The sequence below is a fragment of the Peromyscus californicus genome, unplaced genomic scaffold (genome assembly GCF_007827085.1).
Source record: "Peromyscus californicus insignis strain IS unplaced genomic scaffold, ASM782708v3 Scaffold_18__1_contigs__length_77618521, whole genome shotgun sequence".
NCBI lineage: Eukaryota > Metazoa > Chordata > Mammalia > Rodentia > Cricetidae > Peromyscus > Peromyscus californicus.
Genome location: NW_026294480.1, coordinates 9,562,977 through 9,578,526, shown reverse-complemented (window position 1 = coordinate 9,578,526; position 15,550 = coordinate 9,562,977). Strand labels below are relative to the sequence as shown.

The window sequence follows — 15,550 nt, the reverse complement described above, 5'->3', positions numbered from 1 at the left end:
GAGCTCTGTGATGGAATCTAGGAGTTCTGTGTGGGAACCACAGAATCTCTGACTAAAATAGAATTAATTTACAGTGTTCTCTCACATTTTAAGAAGTGTTGACTGAAACAACACAAAATGAATCTTAAGTACATGGGTTTATAAAAGATGATATATACATTTTTTTGTAAATTTGGAGGTTATATAACCATGTGTTCTCTAAATATACTTATTATACGTTGGAGTTTTAGGTACTTGTACTCAAAGCTATCTCCATTTGCTCATCAGACCACATGCTCACATTAACTCTTATTTCTAGACGATAACAATCATGATGCTCTTTCTGTCATCAACTGAAGTCGGAGATGATTTAGAACCCAAAGGTAAGACAGAATCAAACAGGCAACCGGTAGAGACAGGAAGATGTGTTTTCAGTATAAATAAGTAATTGAGACCAAGTTTGGGGTTGTTTCCTAAAGATAATGAAAAAAGTTTCATAAGCTTTTATAGATAATATGTTAATGTACTTGAAAGGAGAGCAGGTTTAATATTAATTGAAATCACTCATTTTATAGAAAAAGTTATAAGCTCCTAAGTTGTAGTCCAGAAGAATAATGGAAAAACTGCACTTGAAAATAAAGTATAATTTTGCTACACTGTTTTTAAGTTTGCTAAGGAGCTTTCAGACCTTGAGATTTAAAACTGTGAATGAGTGATAACATAAGTCACAAACTGATTCAGAATTAAGGACATTTTTAGTTATTGAAAAAGTAATATCAAATGTAGTAATAGCAGAATGTAGCTCAGTTGGTAGAATGCTTGGTGGCCTGCAAGCCCTGGGTTCAGTTCCTCAGCACTGCATAAATGTGGTGTGGCGGCACATGCCTATGATCCCAACAATTCAGTCAGAGACAGGAAGATCAGAAGTTTGGAACCAAAGTCAGCAACATGGTGAGTTTGAAACCAACCTGGTTACGTGGGAAGTTATCTTAAAATAAATAACATGGAACTGTGTACATTGTTACTTTAACTTTAGTCAGAACTCCAGGTTGATTTAGGCTGTATGGTGTTCTTCATTCTGACCCCTGGGTGCTAGGGATGGAAGCTTTGTGCTTTAGCACCGAGATACATCTTGGACTGAAAATACAGTATTCTGAAATCTGCTCCTAAACTCTGTGCCACTGATAATTACCAATTTTGTGGATTCATTTCTATATTTGATCTCTGAGTTTCACTTTGTACTGCTTCCCTTTCCACCTACCTGAGCAAACTAGGCTCTGTAAGTCTAGAACTATCAATGCTGAAGAGGTTTAAAAAATTTACTTCATTTGCATGTCTGCCTAAGAGCTTCTTGGTAATTGTAAAAACATTGAGCACGACCCAGTAATGGGAGCTCTATTGAAATGTGACATGTTGTATGATATTTTGTGTGTGTGTGTGTGTGTGTGTGTGTGTGTGTGTGTGTGTGTGTGTGTGAGCTTGCCTGGAGATCAGAGGGCAGAGCTAGTCACTAGTTAACCACAGACGCCAAGCTGCAGTGGTTCACACCTTTAATCCCAGCACTTGGGAGACTCATGTCTTTAATTCAAGCACAATCAGAAGGTAGAGACAGGAATAAAAGGTGGGTGGAGACAGGATCTCAGGGGTCCCCCATCCAGTCAGAGGATCTGGGGAGGTAAGAAGTCATGGGTGGCTGTCTGTTTCTCTGATCTTTCAGGTTATTACTCTGATATTTTACTCCTGTTTTTTTATTGATAAGACTAAATAGATTCATGCTTCAGTGACAGGGAACTTTCCACCCTGATTTTCTGCAAATAAAACTGTGTACAAAGCTGACTTTATGGCTGAAATGCAATACAAAGAAAATGAGAATATGATGTAGTGAATTGAAAATGTACTTATATATTCCATAGATATAGATAAAACACATTGCATAGGTAGGTAGGTAGGTAGACAGATGGATAGATGATAGATAGGCATTCCTTTAAAGTTTTATTTAATGAACTGATAAGCTAATGAAAAGTTTTGATCATTTCTCTAGTAAAGTCTTTTCAGAGTGACCCATGAGTTGAAGGAGTAGAAGATGAAAACCACAGAAATGAAAAGAAGAAAAGTAAAACGAGGTGGAGACTGGAGAGCCTGCAGTCACACAAAGGCACTGAAGAGAATCTAGAGTCTAAAGATGAAATAGGGCCCTCTCAAGCCTGTAGCCTTCTTTTCATCCCACCACAGTTCCAGATACATGGCATCTATCTGCTTACACTGAAAGTATCTGTCCTCACCAGGAAACACAAACTCTGTGTAAATCTGTTTCTGTTGGCAATGTATCCAGAATAGGATTACAAACCGAATGGGTTGGGTGGCCACCTCACAAGATAAGTTTCTACCTGGCTACAGGTCAGTTGACACAGTTAACCTCTTCCCCTGTCTCCAGTGTGCCAGCTTATGTAGGACTGTAAGTCTGTCCGGTTTTCTGAATTATTCAGAAAAGCCTGTTTCTTTTCTTTCTTCTATCTCGTCTCTAAATGTGCTTTCTTTAACTTTTTGAGCTTTCATAGTCTTCTCCTGAAGCCTCTCTCCACTGTGGCTGCTTGTCAACGTGCCTGACATCCATTCTGGCTTAAAATGTCCTGGCCTTTTTTCTTCTCTGCTCAATTCTCTTCCTCCTGGAGGTTGCCGAGGTTACGGCTTGCCTGCCCTGGCAAGTTTTCCTTTTAAAGTCTAGTAATTATCCGTGAGATTCTTTTTTGAGTCTATTTGTAATTTATTTTATTAACAAGACTAAGAACCTCAAGTGGGGGCCTTGCTTTTTCCTGTGTTAGCCTTAGTACAACATCAAAACAGCTTAAAAACAAATTTTTTTGAGAGCCGCAAACATCCTTTTCTAGTACAGTGATACTGCTATCTTTTTGTACTTATGCGTATGGAAAGATTCTATCTATGAGTTGGTCAATATACCAATAGTTACAGAGATAGATAAAGGCAGTAAAAGTCACCCAGACATGTTTTTCGTCCTTTTTATTGTTCCCTGGGTAGAAAAGGCATTCCATGTGAGAAATGTCTCTACTGCATTCTCTCTACTCTGGACCTGGACTTGCTGTTTGTCATCAAGGGGAAGAAATTTGACCTCCTTTCCAGGCAGGCTTCTTTACTCCTGATCAGTGTCTTAGAAGTCACTTTCTCCCAATTTGAAGTGTAGAATTCCTTCCTTTACATTACAAAAGAGTGGTTAAGAATCTCAAGTGCTCTCTTCCTTTTGTAACCGTCAAGAATGCACCAAGCAGCAAGCTCTTCTCTACAACTCAGATGCAAAAGAGAGCAATTCCTATGATGAGGCACAATTAGTTTCATTCTGTGATTTCATTACACCGCACTTTTATTTTTATCCAAATATATTCCTTCAGCTTAGTCTCAGATTTTTTTTCCATTTTGTAATTTCTAGTTGTTCAAATGATCCCATGTATGAATACTCTTTAAAATCTTCCTCTCTGAAGAGTGCAATGGAAATGATTCTTTCCTTAGTCTGTACTTTCTTTAAAGTGCTCATTGCTTAAGGATGAGCTGAATATGCTGATTTGAGACATTGCTTCTTTCTAAAAGGAAATACCTATGCACCAGCATGCTGGGAGCTTGGACAGTGTGTGAACTGCAGACAGAGGAAGACAGGCCATTCTCTTACTTGAGGTCAGAAATTGTATACATGCCTTTATCTCTGTAAGGCTTCATTTGAGATTTAAGTCTTGTCTTTATCATTTTATGATCCATAGTCATGTGATTTAAACTCTTTACTATCCAGTAGGTATTGCATGCAAGTGCAGTGAAGCACTCATATCTTTGAAAAATTGTTTTTTCTTTACTTGAAACACATATGGCTTTTTATTAGTTATTGTGAAAGGAAAAATGATATATATATCTGTATATTTTGTCTACTTAAGGTAGGAAACCTTACTTGTAAAATGGGAACACATGTAGGTGGTGCTTTGGGAAGAACAAAGGCATTATTGATAAGGTGAGGCTGAAAAGGCCTGGGGTCTCAATTGCCTGTTCTCTCATAACTCAGCTGGTTCCTAAATACACATCTTTTTCTATTCCCAATTCCATCTCATTATAAGTTACAGAGAAGAAATTGGCATCATTCACTCAATATATGAATAAATATATAAGTCTTTCTGGAATGTTTAAGCTAGCAAAGAGGTAGACATGCTTGCATAGACTGTCCCATAAAGCAAGGGCCGTTAAGACAGAATTGCAAACCCTGAAAAGAAAATAGGCCCTTGAGTGACCTAATCTGCCTTTCTCTCACAAGAAATCCCCAAAGACAGTAGCATTTCTGTGTTGTAGAAATGTAGAAAGAATTGTATCTGAGTCTCGTGGGCTCCATTTTTATTAAGTAACCTGTTGTATGCTATAAGTAGATGGCATTCAGAACAATGTGTATGAAATGGAACTACAACTTTTTAATGTCAGTTTCACTGCCCCCATTCCAGCCATGAAGCAGCCAGCTGGAATAATTTGCTCATTTTACAGCTGCTAAGCAGTGGACCTGAGATGCATAGACTGGGTTCCCAGATGGCCCACAGACTCACTGCCACACATACACAGTACCAGTCACAGGTATTACCCTGACTTTCTTTAAAGTAAACCCATGATTTAAATTATTCTTAATAACTATTATTGTGAGACTGTGATTTAGCTCATTCTCTTGCTTACGATTAAAAACCACCACCATCTTTAACACTTGGACCTCACTAAATATGGGTAAAGATGGTATCAAATAGGAAACTCAGTGATTTCTCACAACAAGAAGCCACTCTTCTTATTTGGATACTCTTCATAGTGCTTTCTCAACTACTCTGCTGTCATTCAACAATTGCCTGGTCAGTCCTACAAGAAACTGTTGTTGTCCCCATGTCACAGAACCCCCAGAGACCACCATGGAGCCAGTTCTTGATGCAAGCATATAAGGGTCTTTTTATTGTCAGGTTTGAACCTGGGCCGCTGCCCAGCAGATGGAAGGAAATGTGGCAGCAGCCACAGGCCCAGGGGTAGGAGTTTTTAAAGGGAAAAACCACAAGCCAGGAATTACATGTCTTGGCATCTTGGGATTGGGTAGAAGGGTTAAGGGGCAAGGTGATTTTTTTGAAAGTATTGGTCTAGACTTCAGGTGCAAAACCACATTTGAAACCATTGGGTTATGACCAGGATTATCTGGACATCTACAAGGGCCATAAATCACAGACAGGATGTCTGCAGGAGAGTCTGGGTCTTGTTAAACTTTACTGCCCTGTATCTATTCCAGTTGTCATGGTACATTCCTGAGGTCTTTTCTGGACCTGAGTAGAGCAGGTGGTCTAAGATGGTGACCCTTCCCTAAGATGGAGTCTGTAAAGTCAAGTCTAGGCCTTCATATTGCCTTCACACTGTGACTTCACAGTGTTCTCTGCACGTATATTCTATTGATGCAGTTCATTCTTGGGAGGAAGGATGATACCATGGTCGGTTCTGGCTTCTCTTGATCAGCTGTCCCTAGGGAAGGTGGTAGGTAGCAGAAATGGCATGGGGTAAGCCCAATTAATTAAATTGAAGTTGATAATTTTATGAAAACAAACACAGCTCAGGGACCATCCGAGACTCTAGAAGTGAGCACATGTTTTTCAGTGATAATTTATTCTTGTAATTTTGTTATGACATTTAAAATAAATTATTTTAATTTTTAAAAGTCTGCTTAATGAATTCATCTTTGGAAATTCTACTCATTCCCAGTTATGACACAGAAGTGACCTTTTCTTAAAGTGTTTGGAATGGAAGTATTTGATGGACATATGACATTTTGGACAAAGATATTAATAGTGCCAACAATTTATAGTATTATGAAGTTGCATTTTCTTTAGAACCTTCACTTACAATTTTCAGATCTGAACAAATTTTTAGACTAACATTTAACATAACTCTTCTGTTAGCAACTTGTGGAATTTGAAGATAGAACAGCACCTGGGTGAATGAAAAAATAAATAAAAGGAAATGAAAGGACATGACTACTCCTAGGTATGGAGGGGGAGAAAATTTATTGTAGATATATGGGAGAGCATAGTCAGAGGCAGGACTATCTGGGGATATCCAGAGCAGACATGACCAGGCTGAGCTGGGCCATGTGGGGAAAGGGGGAGGGGAAGGGGCAAGGAAAAGAGGGACAGGTTTAGGGTTCAAGAGGGAAAGGTAACCAAAATCACCAGGCTTGTGATGGTTTCTACTGTGACAAGTATGTTCAGTTGTGAAGAAAGAAATCACCAGTCTAAAGTGTCCAGACAAATCAAACTTTACTCTTGATCAAGAGGGTGTGTTCAGGAAGAGCAAACACACACCAAGGCAGGAAGTGCATTTTGTTTTTATTCTAAGGAAGGTAGTGACTGTGTCTTTTCCCCATTCGCTTCCCCCTACTCAAGTCTTGTTCAGTTGATTGATCTGAAAAGAATTGAAGCAGAGGAAATGGAAAAGGGAAAGGGGTTACTGCTGTAGACCATTAAAATCCTAGACTACAGAGCAATGGGCCTTTGTGTTATTGGCTGGACAGGATTAAATGTTTGCATAAAAGTCTTACTAGGTTGAAGAGGTGTAAAAATATTTTAATTTTTGTCCTAAAAAGAAGTTTTATTTTATAGAAAAGAATCATATTTGAAATTTCTTACACTGCCACCACAGATTCCGAAGAACTAGTTTTGTGGGTTACTTTTAACTTTAAAAGGCTGCTTAATGCACCCGGCTTTAAAAACATGTTTTTCTTAAGGCATGACAAAGAGGAGATCTTTTCTTAAGATTCTGTTGTGATAAAATAATTATTAATGAATGAATAAGTATATGGAGATATCCTTGCAACCACCGTGACAATTAAATTTATAAACTAATTTAGGAGCTTGATAATTTTAGTTATTGAATATTGTTGACCTCAAATGTGTTAGCAAGATATAAAATATCTTTATTATTATATTACATGTCTAATGCCTTACAATATTATTTTGTTATTTCTAAGTCAAATTATGACTTCTTCTGGGGTTATTTTATTAGCAATAACCTTTTACTTATACTGGCTTTTTTTGAATGAGTTCTTTGTGGAAGTTTAGAATCTGATCTTATTTGTCTTTCATTTCCAAAAACTCTACTATTCTGTTACCCAGGGAAATGGGGTTCCCTTTTGAGTTATTAGTCTAAATAAAATAGTTAAAAACAGAGGGTTTTGCGGAATATTTCTTTACACTGTGTGAAGATGTGTCACTGTGATTGGTTTAATAAAGAGCTGAATGTCCAATAGCTAGGTAGGAAGAGGCTAGGTGGGACTTCTGGGGGCAGAGAGGACTTGGAGAGGAAGAAAGGCTAGGACTCAGGAAGCAGGACATGCAGGAAGAAAGGTAAAAGCCACAAGCCATGTGGCAACATGTAGACTAATAGAAATGGATTAATTTAAGTGATAAGAGCTGGTTAGAAATAAGCTAAGGCCAAGCTTTCATAATTAATAATAAGTCTCTGTTTCATATTTTTGTGAGCTGGTGTCCCAAAGAAAAGACTCATTACAAGAGGGAAGTTCAGGGATCATTGTATTAGAGCTTGAAAGAAATACAGGGGGGACAAGCTGTAACTCTCAGCAGGTGCCAGGACAGAGGTTGAGAAGAAAAGGAAAGGAAGTCAAGCCTTTTTGAGTTGAGTCCATGAAAGCTGTTGAGTTCAGCAGTGTGGTGGGCAGGAGAAGACTTTAGAGAGAAAGCCTAGAGTGTCAGGGAAAGAATACTTAGACATTGAAAACAGGAAAAGGAAAAATTACACTTTTTGAGTTAGAATTGAGAAAAAATGGCAGGCTTTGGCATGCTGATGGAGGCGTTGTAAGCAACTGCATCAGAGGAGGAGCTTCGAGGGAGCGTAACTAAATTATCATCTTGTTTTATTGCTTTAAAAAGTCTTCAGATTTTGATGTTTTCCCTTCCCCCAACTCTTCTTATCTCCCTATCCACCCAACTTTATGTTCTCTCTCTCTCTCTCTCTCTCTCTCTCTCTCTCTCAAAAGACCCCACAGACCCACAAAATAAAAGTCAAAATGAACAAGAAAAGACCAATAAGACAAAAAACTGCCACAACAAAACATCATCAAAAAAGCCACTGAGTCCATCTGTGTTGACCAACTAACTACTCCTGGGCAAAGGGCCTGCCCTGAGGTATGGTTGATATCCCCAGTGATGCTTCATTGGAGAAAACCTTTTTTTTTCCCCTTTGCCAGGAGGTGTCAATTGCATATAGCTTCATGGTTAGGGGTCAGAGCCTGTGTCTACTTCCCCATTTCAGTGCTGGGCCCTTATCTGGCTTCAGCCTGTTCAGGTCTTATGTGCATTTCCACAGTCTTTGTGAATACATATGTGCATGAATCCTGTTGTGTCTCAAAGACAGTTTCCTGAGAGTCACTTTGCTCCTCTGGCTCTTAGTCTTTCTACTCCCTTTTCTTCTTAGATCCGTGATGTAGTTGTCATTTTCCTTGGTCTACCAACCAGCTCCCAAATAAAGGCACAGAGACTTATTATTAATTATGAATGTGGGCCTTAGCTTAGGCTTGTCCCACTAGCTGTTTCTATTCATGCTTGTTTTGCCTCAGGGCTTTTTACTTTTCTTTCATTCTGTATGTCCTATTTTCCTGCTTCTTCCATGTCTGGCTGGCTGACCCCTGGTATCTCCCTGACATCTCTTTTTCCTTCTTTTCCTGAGCCTAAATTTCTCCTCTTACTTATTCCCCCTGCTGGGATGTCCCACCTATACCTCCTCCCTCGCTATTGGCCATTCACCTTTTTATTAGACCAATTAGGTACCTTAGGCAGGCAAGGTGAAACAGCAACAAATCTTCATATAGTTAAACAAATTCAATACATCTTTACAAGTTTAACAAATATTCTACAACTTGAATAAATGCAATACATCTTTGCATAGTTAAATATTCTGCAACACCCTGAGTCTTGAGAGTTGGGTGTATTAATAAGACAAACCATTCTAAAGTTTCTCAGTATCTGCACATTTTCCAGTTATGGCTCTCTTTGTTAAATCCCATATACTACAAGAAGAAGCAGTTTTGATGTTAGTTGAATGAGGCTGTGATCTATGGATATAGCAGTGTGTTATTAGGAGTCATTCTATATTCCTTTAGTAGAATAATAACATTAGGTTTTCCTCTAGGACCATGACCTATGTATTCTCAGGTTCTTGGTCACTTTCTTAGTTTCAAATATGGGTATCATTTCACGCAGTGGTCCTTAAATACAGTTTTAAAATGTGATTGTTTACTCCCATAACATTTGTGCTATTATTGCACCAGGAAGGTTGCCAGTGTAGATATCAGGGTTTGTAGCTAGGAGATATTTAAATTAATCATTTTCCTCCAGTAGCATACAGAGTACCTTCCAGAACCATGAGCACAAGTCTGTAGGGGTGAAGCACTGTAGGTACCAGTTCAACTTCTCAGTGTACCATGATATAAGTTAAGTGTGGTCTTAAGCAATAGACTCTTAGCATCAGGTTGTGGAGAACAACCAATACCCTTGACAATGGCTTATGAAATTTGATGGGTTTGATGAGACCCTTTTGGCCAATGCCTCAACAGTATATCACCCATTCCTGGCACTGGTTTTTTTTATCTATTTATTTATTTATTTATTTATTTATTTATTTATTTGGTGGCATAAGATGTCTAGTTGAGGCATTGACTTCCCTCAATTGTTTCATACTTTCCCACCATGTAGTAGTAAAAAGACCATTTCATCTCTCCCCCATAGCCATAAGCAGGTTTTACAGAAGCAAAGGCAGCAGTTAATACCGCCCAGCCCATTATTCTAGTCTCATCTCACCTGTAGGCCACTAGAATCTCCCAGGCATTCAGAGCAAAAGGTTGATGGCCCTCAAGGGATTCCTGGTTTTTTGATGACTGTGTTTCTTCGGTCATCACAGGGAACCTGTGTAAATTATTTCTCAGGTCTGAGTGCTCTAATGACTGGGATCGAGCAGTTCATTTCTACCAGGTTACATCCCTACAGTTATGTGGTGACTCATCGAAACAGAAGAACTCACTACTGAATGATAATTTTGGTCAAGACTTAAATGAAAACATTTTATAATGGAATGAAAAGGAAAGTACAGCATACACAAATGCAACACAGGGAAGGCTACTGCAAATCCATAGCACTGTGTACATTAAAAAAAAAAAAAAAACTAGAGAGATCCCATATTAGCAACTTAAAGACATGCCTGAACTCCCTAGAACAACAAGAGGAAAGAACACCCCAAAAGAGTATATGGTAAGAAATAATCAAACTCAGGCCTGAAATCAATGAAATAGAAATAAATGAACAACAACAAATACATTACAAAGAATAAATAAAAGCAAGAGTTGGCTCTTCGAGAAAATAAAAAAGATCAATAACACCTTAGCCAAATTAACCAAAAAACACAGAGAGAAGATACAAATTAATAAAATTTGGAATGAAAAGGGTATTATAGCCAAAACCAGAATCAGAGATTCATCAGGACATACTTTAAAAATCTGTAGTAGGCCAAACTGGAAAACCTAAGCACACTATCATGTTAGGAGGATTATAATAATTCCTTCTATCTTCTTAGCATGTCTTTAGATGCCTCCATTTTCCTGAGGGATGGGCCCCTAGCAAGGTGATTGACAAGCCCTGATGAATTAGCTGCTTAAGAAAGAAGACAATCATTATTTTAATATTCTAATCTTTGAAGCAGATCTGATTGTCATCTTCGGCCTCACTCAGGGCCAGAGGTACAAGATAAGATTTCATTCTTTTGACCAGAATGAAATAGCTTTTCCGTAATAGGCCTCAACAAAGTCCAGTTATCTCCACCCTTTTTCATGGGAAGTTGTGATGTTTTCATTCTAGTATAACCAGGGAAACATAGGTGTTGTGATCCAAAGTTAGATCTGAGGAAGGGGTCCATCCTCAAAGGCCTTCAAGGCTACTACGAATTCCTGGGAAGATGCTGTCTACAATGGTTGATTGACTGATTAGGACTTGTGTGATGAGGAGAGGTTGTAATATTGTAGACCCAGAGCCTAAGTACAATTTATCTCTAGCTGTGTGTAGCCCCTAAAGAGCCATCCCTTACCCACCTCTGTACGGATCCTGGCATTCTATGACAAATAGATAAAGCTGAACCTAATATTCTGATAAACAGAGTAAAACCTTTGGAATGTTTTATCTTAACATAACCCTATTCTCCCCTCAAAAGGCTAAGGATGCTCTCAGATAGTATGTGAGGCCTACAGCTGAGATTTCTCCATTGTGTGGCAATCACCTACCTTATGTTTGCACTGGTTTCTTGCTTCATCTTTGTTCTATTACTATAAGAAGTTCATGAAATTGCCGCCTCATTTCAACATGGAATTTGAAGAGCCTAAATCTGTGTTTCCGGGTCATTGTCACTCATGTCTGGCTCCTTATTTCTTTTGAAGTGAAACCTATATTTTTTTTGTCTATGCTACTAGTCCCTATAACAATGCTACTGTGTTTAGAATGGTATTAAAAAAATATTGTGCTAATGAAAATATATAACCTCTATTTACATGCACATAATTTAATTCTCTATGTTAAGGGCATATCATATTTTAATGGCTTTCTTGGTTATTGTTTTAAAGAAAGTATATTCCAAAAACAAGCATCTTTTTCTTCCAAGAATATCTTTGTCTTGCTCATTAAAGGACTTAAATTATGTCAGTATTGTCCATGATTTATGTTGACAAACTATGTGAAATATTTGTAGATAGGAATGGTAACTCATATTCCTATCTAAATTACATTTTCCTGATGGAAAAAAAAATACTATTCATTGTAGATCAGCCATCATACAGGTGTAGAACATTAAGATGCTTTTTAATGAGTATTTTTATTATGAGATTATAATCTAATTGTATTATTTCTCCCTTTTTATTTTCCCCCCAAATTCTTCCATGCACCTTTCCTTGCTCTTTTTCAAATTCACGACCTCTTTTTTCATTAATTGTTGTTATACACACACACACACACACACACACACACACACACACACATACACACACACACACACACACACACACACACATACACACACACACACACACACACACGCACGCACACACACACACACACACACACACATACATATATTTCAGAATGCATACATACAACCTGCTCACTCTTCAAGGTTACTTGAAGGTATTTTTTTCAGGGCTGATCATTTAGTATTGGATTATGAATTGGTATGCTGTTTCAGGGAATGTTATTTTAAGGTGTGTTACTTTTGTTCATGTTGCATTTGTTTAACTCTGTGAAGTTGTGTTACTGTGCCTGTCTAAAACACCTGATGGTCTAATAAAGAACTGGCCAATAGCAAGGCAGGAGAAAGGATAGGCAGGGCTGGCAGGCAGAGAGAATAAATAGAAGGAGAAATCTAGAAAGAGAACTAAGAGCAAGAGAACAAGGAGAGGACACCAGGGACCAGCCACCCAGCTGCACAGCAATCCATGGAGTAAGAGTAAGATTTATAGAAGTAAGAGAATAGGAAAAGCCCAGAGGCAAAAGGTAGATGGGGTAAGTTAAGAAAAGCTGGCTAGAAAGAAGCCAAGCTAAGGTTGGGCATTCATAAGTAATAATAAACCTCTGTATGTGAATTTATTTGGGAGCTGGGTGGCAGCCCCCCCTCAAGTGTAAAAAACCACAACAATATGCTCTCACTTGGGGAAGACTATTTAAAGATTTATACCTCAATAAATTGTGGAAACATATTTTTTTTGTAATTTCATGATAACTTATTCTCCAAATTGCAGAGATGGAAGACCATCTCATCATATGTCTTACCTTTATGTAGACCCAGACTGGAAGTATTCCTATAAAAAAGACATCTTGAATATTGCTTGAGATAATTAGTTATCAGCTTTACCTCCATTGTTCCCCCTTAACACACTGCTAAACTTAGTCCTGGACTTGACATGGTCTGCTTACTTCTGTCCTTAGTAAGTACAAATGAAACATTTGGACTATTTTATGTATTTACCATTCTTTGAAGTAATTGTTTAGATGGATGTAGTGTGTAGTGATGTGTACCTGTAATACCAGTGTTCAAGAGACTGAGGTAGATTCAATGAAAAAAAAATTGGTGGTAGTTGGAGATTCCAACATCTCTACCTCAGTATATTTCAGTAGCTAGTATAACACACAGATAAAAACAGTACATACAAAATACTTGAATAGTCATTGTGGGTTTTGTGCAAGGACACAGACTATCTTAGCAAAATATAATGAAGTTGAGAAAACAAGTCTCACACCAACTATATTTTTTTTAATTCCAAAGTAATGTGTTGAGGCTAGTTCAAAAGTCTCAACAATTTTAATTATATTCTATTAAGTCTAAACCAGGAAAGTTTAAATGCAGCAACATTGAGGGTCTGTAGTGGTTTGAATGAGAATGTCTCCCATACATTCAAATGTTTTAATCCTTGGTCCTTAGTTGATTGTGCTATTTGGGTATGTTTAGTGTTTTAGTTCAGGTTTTATTGCTGGGAAGACACACCATGACCATTGTAACTCTTATGAAGGAAAACATTTAATTGAGGCTGGCTTGTAGTTCAGAGATTTCATCCATTATCATGGCAGGAAGCGTGGTGGTGCACAGGCAGACATGGTGCCCGAGAGGTAGCTGAGAATTCTACATCTTGATCCTCAGGCAGCAGGAAGTAACAGTAACACACTGGCCAGGCTTGAGCATCTGAAACCTCGAGGCCCCACCCTAGTGATACACTTCCTCCAACAAGCCACACCTGCTCCAGTAAAGCCACACCTCCTAAGAGTGCCACTCCTTATGAGCCTATAGGGGCTATTTTTATTCAAACCTCCACATTTAAGAAGTGTGGCCTTGGTGGAGGAAGTGTGTCAATGGGGGTGTGCTTAGGGTATTCTAAGACACATGCCATTCCATGTGTACTGTCTACTTCCTGCTTGTGTTTCAAGCTTTGAGCTTTCAGCAGTTCTTCATGCCATGCCTGCCTGCTGCCATGCTTTCTCACCATGGTAGTTGTATGTACTTACCCTTCTGGAACCATAAGCCCAAAAAAATCCATCATTGTGGGTTTGGGTCATAGTGTTTAATCACAACAGTAGAGAAGGAAACTGCTACAGAGTCAAAATTATAGAGTCAAGGTGGTATCCATTTTTTTTTTTCCGCACAACAATGTAAATACAGAAGTGTTGGGGAAGAGGGTGTGGGGAAGATACTAAAGGACCAACAGTTAGGATATCAAATGATGGTTGTGATATAACAGCATTTGGTCTTATGATGACATGTGTTTGAATACATGGAGAGGCCATGGCACTTATCTAGGGTCAATCCATTGAACAGCACAATTGGCCTGGTCCTCATAGTCCTCCGTAGAGTCATGTTCCAGTTCCAGATTTAGAATCACATTCTAGTGAGGTATTCTTGTGATAATGTACATGCTAACACATAGAAAAAAATAATTTATGAAACAAACAGGAGCATAAAACCTTCAATTCTACAAGTTTCACCTAACTGTGGTCTGTAGAAATTAAGGGGTCACTCTAATAGCATATCCTACATTTGTAATATTTGCAAGAAATTATCTATTACAATGCAGCCTACTAAAATGAATTTTTAAAATCTTTTATTAAACTGCTAAATGGTTTCTAAATGTTCTACAATTATAATCAGTTTTATGATAATATTTAATTCATAATACATCTTTGAATGCTTTTTACTCATCCTTTGTAAACTACAGAAAAAGGGAGATGCTTGTATTTCTTAGAGAAGACAGTGAGTTTTCAAATTTCAAGTTCTGTATCTCTTTGTCAAACTCATTTTAATAGCCAGTAATGCTGATTATAGGCAATGTTTTCATATCGTGTGTGTAAATTTTTAATTCATCCATTTGTCACTTCCTCCCATCAGCAATCAGCTGTCATTTGTGGAAAGCTTATAAGCTGAGTTCCTGGAGCCAGAGGGCTTAAGTGACTTCAAGACATTGACTGTAATGTTTTTAAGGCTTTGACAAAGATGAGAGATGTCAGGATTTTTCAGTTTAGTGAGTTTCCGACTGAATATGGCAAAACCCATAGCACTTGAAGCCAGGAAATAAGAGCTTTGCAATAATGGATTTGGTTTAGTTGTTCACTCTCTGTAATTTGACTTGACTGAATCTGATCCAGTCGGAAGAGCAGATAGACTCAGAGTCCCCAACACCACTGCACATCCTTGATGCCTAGAAGCTGCATGTTACAGAGGGATTCACTCTTTCCATAAGGTGAAGTATGTAATGGGAGGGAGTGTTTGCAGACTACATATTTAATGGGGGATAATATCCAAGTATATAAGAACTATAAAACTCAATATTTTCCTTCACAACTTACCCAACCAAAAGAAATGAGAAAGGAAAACATTCTTGTTTTCCTCAGATAGCACATATAAATGGCTGACAGGCTTATCAAAAAATGATCAACATTGTTCATCATCAAAGGTATACAAATCAAAACTACTGTGACAT

The 15,550-nt window shown here is 38.1% G+C and overlaps 1 protein-coding gene across 7 annotated transcripts in view; it reads left to right on the top strand.

Moving 5' to 3' along the window:
• Ctnnd2 (catenin delta 2) overlaps positions 1-15,550 on the top strand; it is an 863,700-nt gene that overhangs the window by 207,720 nt on the left and 640,430 nt on the right. The gene's annotated exons all lie outside the window — the stretch shown is intronic.